This window comes from Phaethon lepturus, unplaced genomic scaffold, assembly GCF_000687285.1.
Source record: "Phaethon lepturus isolate BGI_N335 unplaced genomic scaffold, ASM68728v1 scaffold2642, whole genome shotgun sequence".
In the NCBI taxonomy this organism is placed as follows: Eukaryota; Metazoa; Chordata; class Aves; order Phaethontiformes; family Phaethontidae; genus Phaethon; species Phaethon lepturus.
In genome coordinates this window covers 4,942-10,989 of record NW_010525332.1, presented here as the reverse complement: position 1 = coordinate 10,989, position 6,048 = coordinate 4,942, and the positions used below count along the sequence as shown (strand labels likewise).

The following is a 6,048-nucleotide window of genomic DNA, read 5'->3' as shown; positions in this document are numbered from 1 at the left end:
TCATTGGGGCATTAATCTTTCAGCACACTTATGTGTGGCAAACATCATCTCTTGCAACAGAGGAATCCATTGCACAGAGGCAGGTTTCTTCTCCATTTAAGTGAATGCCCAAACCACATCGACCAAGTGCTTTTTTTGTAAAGGAAGGGGGAGGAGGGCAGGCAGAGAATCATCTCTCCTGCTGCAGTTCTACTTGATCAATGCCATCTGATGAAAAAAATGAACCTCAGTATTTTATTTTCCAGACTAATATCCTTGCTGTCAGGCTTTGAAATTACCCACTTTATGTTCATTGGGTGTGCCCACAGGGTCTTTGTAGTCTGTGAAGGAATGAACCTTGGTTCCTAAGCCACCTGGTGTGGATGTGCCCACATTCTTATTGTTCAAAGCTAGAAGCTCCTTCAGAAGGCTGACTTCAGGCATACTCTCGGTGGACCAGAAGAAAATTAGCCTGAATTAGGAGGGAACTAATTAACTCCAGAGGAGAGACCATGAATGTAGTGGTATAAGCACAACATGGGTGACCAGGAAACTAGCAGTTGTGCAGCAAAACAGAAAAGTGAAATGACAGAGTAGAGGCATTTAGTGGATTTTTATACTGAGTAGCAGATTCAGCAAGTGAGAATGTGAGGATCTCCTCAAATTCCCATTCTTTGTTTAGATCAGTCACCTTCTGATGCTTAGGGGCAAGTCTCTTCCTTAAAACAGGACAAGCAGCAAATACAAGCCCACATCTCAAAGGTCAGTCATCAGATTAATGGATATTGTGGGGTAACATTTTGTTTTTCTCTGCAATGCATAGCCCAGGATTTGCTCACTTATCTCTTGAGATGGTTTTAAATTATATACCCCTTGCATAAAAAGGCATCTGCCTGATCAGGTATAAGCATTTTTAAAGAGAAAGACAGGAGCTGTAATATTCGGTGATGCAAAAGAACCTGTGTGGACTTTGCCCAAGGCAATATCTTTGACCTAGATTTGTTGCCTTTGGTTTTTAGACAAATTATAATTTAATATTCATCAGCTCTTGCATGCTGAGTTGTTGGGAACTGTATCGCCTATAAATAACTTCAAATAAATAAACAAAACCAGATAGGAACAGCTATGGTCAAAATGGAAACAGGGTATGTTTGAACTGCAAAAATAAATAAAAAGAGGTATCTACCTAGTAGTTCTGCTGCAGAAATTTAATAGCTTGCAATGACTGATGCCATGATAGACCTGAGCTGACAATTTTCTGTCAAGGAGATATTAGTCTATCTTGAATTATTCCGGAATAATAAGCACATTAATATTGTGTTACTCATTTATCTATGTCTACAGGTTAACAGAAAAAGGAAAGAAAGAAGAAAATTACTGAAAGGTGAAGCCAAAATACTCACCCAAGTAGTTCCATTCGGCTGGAAGAATACCATCTCCTGTTCCTTTTTACTTTAGAAAATAATTCTTGGAATCAGTGATTTAAAGGGCAGCCTCTTGGTATTTCGTCGGCACCATACCTTTGTAGCTTTGAGGTCAAAGAGGTAAACAGCTGTGGCAGATGAATCCAAGCAACTAGCCTGGTAGCCCGTCATGGGGAAGAAATGGATTGTGGCAAGGCATCTGTAGAATTTCCCTAAGGCCATCATGATACAGTAGCTTAAAAAAGACATATAGTTTTGCAGCCTCCAAGTGATCATTTAGATTAGGTTAACAGAAAGATCGTTATTTCTAACAATGAGAACAACAAATGGCAACTAAAAAATATTGGTGCTTCAGCAGAAACACACTTACTTAAATTGCATTTGGTCACCCCCAACAGAGAGGAAAGAAAAGCTTTTAGCGCTCTTAAAAGTGAGAGACGAACAGCACTGTCTAGAGCCGAGCGTTTCCGAGACGGAGGCAATGTGTGAAACACCCCTCACCAGCTCCGCCGGTGCTCTTGGTTCCCAACCTGTACCATGCCGCCTGCTGCGGGGCTGAGCAGGCTGCCAGCCCTGCTGTTCCTTTGTGCTCAGGAAGGTGATGGTTTTATGATGCAAATGAAGGTCGACTGAAAACCACTGCACCGATCTGGCTCCTGACCACCTGCACCACTTTTTCCTCCTCTGAGACCTGGGATCTCCTTGGTGGAAAAAGTGTTCATTTCTACTATGGCTGCTCTTGGTGGCACCTGCTTCTCTGCAGAGATCTGCTGTATAAATCACTATAGCCTAAGGAGATTAGAGGAGGCAAAGACAAAGAGGATTGAGTGCCTGTTTTCACCAAGGCCCTAACATATCCAAAGCATAGCAACTGCAGAATTACTCAGCTTGCTCAGCCAGAAGCGTTCTCTTTCTTTCCCCAAAAATAAGTCTCGGTGGGTTGGGGGGCTGGACTTGGTACTAAAGTCAGTGATGCAGACTGAACAGCACAATCTAGTTTTTTGCCCTTGCTGTGGTTAATATATTCACACCATAGAAACACAGTATTTCTGCTTTTAACAGAAGTGCTTTACCGTATCTGCACGCAGCGTTGCCATCGGCAGGAGCTGCAAGCCCGCGCTGCCTGGGAAGGCTGCGCAGTGCAACCCCCCGTTACTGCCAGGGGCTTTGTCAGGTGCCTCAAGGAGAACTGGCCTCGATGTAGAGATGTGGTTGCAGTCACCTAGACACTCTGCAAAGGGCTTTTGGTGCTGATCCTTCAGTACATGAAGGCTCTTTTACATCAGAACAATCTTGGAGTAATACCCCTACAGCGTACATCCATACAACTGAGATCAGCCTCTGACACGAAGACCTGGGTACAGAAACATATTATTAGCATAAATGACAGTTGAAATGCAGTAAATTTTATCTTTAAGAGAGCAGGTTATAGATTATGTAATGTTATAAAAACAGTAAATGCCCCTGATGAATTTATATTAACTTGCTTATTGACAGCCAGAGCTTTTTTGCTACTTGACCAGATGTTGCCCTACAGCAAACAATCTCCTATAGCAGACTAAAGAAAAGTTACTGTTAAACTTCAACTTAAAAATAAACATTGGAAGTAGAAGAAAATTATACACAGAAAATGCATGAAGAAAAAAATCAGGACTATGTTTAGCTGATAGCTTTAAGGTCAGAAGGAATACTTTGCCTAAATGACAATGATGTGCCATCCTGAGATCACAAGAGGCACATGCTGAGTGGACAACGTGCACAACTCTTTTTTAATGCATTTGTAAGAAGATTGACCGTGTGGGAGGAGGAGGAAACACTAACAGAATTTCAGCTGAGGAAGGAACTACTGGCAATTATCTTGCATTGTCATCAAAACCCATCTGTAAATACCCAGTAATGAGCTTTTGCATCCTCAGGTTAGAAAATTGTTCAGCTTCAGAAATTGAGTGCAAAAGAGATCCAATCTTGTGTTGGTTATTCCAGTGTAGCCTGAGACAAGCCCTTTTAAATAACTAGATTTATTCGAACATGGACTATCAAAACTGTGAAAGGTTTGTTGAGGTTATAAGGTTGCTGTTTTCCTAGTGAGCATAATTAGCCCTAAAAGCAAATGCAAGTGCAGAAGCGTCCATCTTGACTGAACAATTAGATCTGCCGCTGGTATCCAAAACTAAACCAGAACTTCTGCTGGAATGAATGTAACTAGAGGAAATTGTGGGGGCTCGTTATGCAAGTTAGCCTAGTTTATTGCCTTCCTGTCCTTACATTTTTATGTCACTGAATATTTAGTTCTAATGTAAAAAGCAAGAGACATTCTTGTTTCCTATGTAACATATATTAAATTAGTTAGCACATACAAAAAAGTTCAAACCTTGCCTCAAATTCATCTTTCTTCCTAATTTGAATAAAGAAGCTTTCTCTAGAGGCAAACATAAATCTTACCTCGTAATGTCCTTCCTGAGCTAGTGATTGTTAGGAACGTGTCAAGATGGAATTAGTTTTGCCGGTAAGGAACCTCATCTTTTAATACTTTTAGGTTGACACCAATATTTGGTTTAGATGCCAGAATCAACAGAACAGTTTTTCTCCTCCAGCAGGGTCAAAAGCTTGACAGTCTGCCAGTGGCTTGGGCGTAGAGCAGGTCAGGTATGCTCTGATGAAACAGACCTTGGTGTTTCAAATGCTACTCTGCTGAACACAGAATATTTCATTTAAAATACCTCATATTTTAATTTTCACTGTGTTCAAGTTTAGTTCCAAGGGACGTCCATCTGTGTTTTTGACAGGTCCATCCCAAGGCAGACTTTTGCAGCTGGCTGCTGTACAGGAGCAGAGAAGACCACAGTAATGTTCATTTTACCAGCCTCCAGGTTCAGATAGCTTTTGGTTTACTGGCAGGCTGCTCTAATTTTTGGCTTTTATATTACGTTATTTTCAGTTAAGACACAAACCACATATGTGCATGGTGATGTAATGAGGTGGAAGCGCTTATTGTCTTCTTTAACTCACCTTTTACTCCCTGAACTCAAGCTCTGATTAAACAGGGGTCACTGTGAGGTGCATAGAGGACAGCACAAACAATTAAAATTCTCCAGGTGACAAGATAAACAGAGATGAAGAAGAGAATGAAAGAAGATGACAAAGGAAAACAAAATGAAAAGGAACAATAAGAAATTTTAAGAATTCTTAAGCAGTAATACTGTGATTGACAGTAAACTAAATATCATTATGTAATTAGGGAGTGGTACATTGAAAGCGGAAAGAGGTAGATTTTGGGTGTGTTTTCACTTGGCTGACTACCTTCTGCAGATTCAATGTAAAACCACAATTTTGCATACCTTTATGTGATTCTCGGTGTTCAAATCTTTATAGTTGCTTCTGAGTGTAGTTGCTAGGTGTGGACATATTTGCAAATTCTGATTTATGCTTCAGTGGTACTCCAGGAGGAAGAAAGTATCCAAAGCTAAGTCCTCAAACCTCAAAGAGTTAATGATTACTTTTCTTTCTTTCCTTTTATTTACCACAAATAGGTTAAGAAAAGTCAAGCCCTGCAGGCAGTGGGACCTTCAGGATCTGAATGCATACAGTGCTGCCTTGTGCAGGATGAGGACAGCCTGGAATAGGCACTGAGAAGGCACAAACTGCCCCTATTCATCTGAAACCAGGCTCTGCTAGAGTAAATACTAACCTTGTTAACCCTTTCAACATCAAGCGGCGACATCAGGAAAAGCAGGCTAACCTGCATGCTCTCCATGCTCTGTGTATCAGAATGGACTTACCACTCCAACAGTACTGTGTGTTGGGGGAAAAAAGTCCAGTGTTCTCTCTGGGGTTTTGGGGCTCCGTTACCAGGGCCACTGGCTCCATCCTTGGCAGCAGTGAGGAGATGTGTGTTAGAGTCAAGGATTCAGCACCCTCATTGCCTCACGCCAGAAAATCACAGCAGAGATGGCCATATTTCTGCAGAAGTTGCATGAGAAGGTGAAAGTTGGAGTCACGGGTGGTTCAGTTTTTAAGAAGATTAAGGAGCAGCTTGGAGATGATGTGATTGAAAAATTTGACTGCGTTTTTCCGGAAAATGGTCTTGTAGCATACAAAGAAAGGAAATTCTTGAGCAAGCAAATCATTCAGGGTCACCTGGGTGAGGACATACTTCAAGATCTAATCAACTACTCCCTGAGTTATATTGCCATGATTAAACTGACAAAGAAAAGGAGCACTTTTATTGAGTTCCGAAATGGGATTTTAAATGTCCCCCATTGGAAGAAGCTGCAGCCAGAAAGAACGAGTTAAGTTCTATAAACTTGATAAAGAACATATAAGAGAGAAATTTGTAGTTGATTTACAAAGCGAATTTTCAGGAAAAGGCCTCCCATTTTCTATAGGAGGCTAGTTAAGCTTCGATGTGTTCCCAGATGGCTGGTATAAGAGGTCCTGCTTAGGAAAAAAAAAAAAAAAGATTAAAAAAATGATAGGATGAAAGGAAATGGCCTCAAGTTGCACCAGGGGATGTTTAGATTAGATATTAGGAAAAATTTCTTTACCAAAAGAGTGGTCAAGCACTGGAACAGGCTGCCCAGGGAAGTGGTCACCATCACCAGAGTCACCACCACTGGAGGTGTTCAAAAAACATGTAGACGTGGCA

General features: G+C 41.1%; 1 pseudogene; it reads left to right on the top strand.

Moving 5' to 3' along the window:
* The first annotated feature begins 742 nt into the window (after positions 1-742).
* On the top strand, positions 743-5,847 carry LOC104617388 (annotated as a pseudogene).
* Positions 5,848-6,048: the final 201 nt, after the last annotated feature.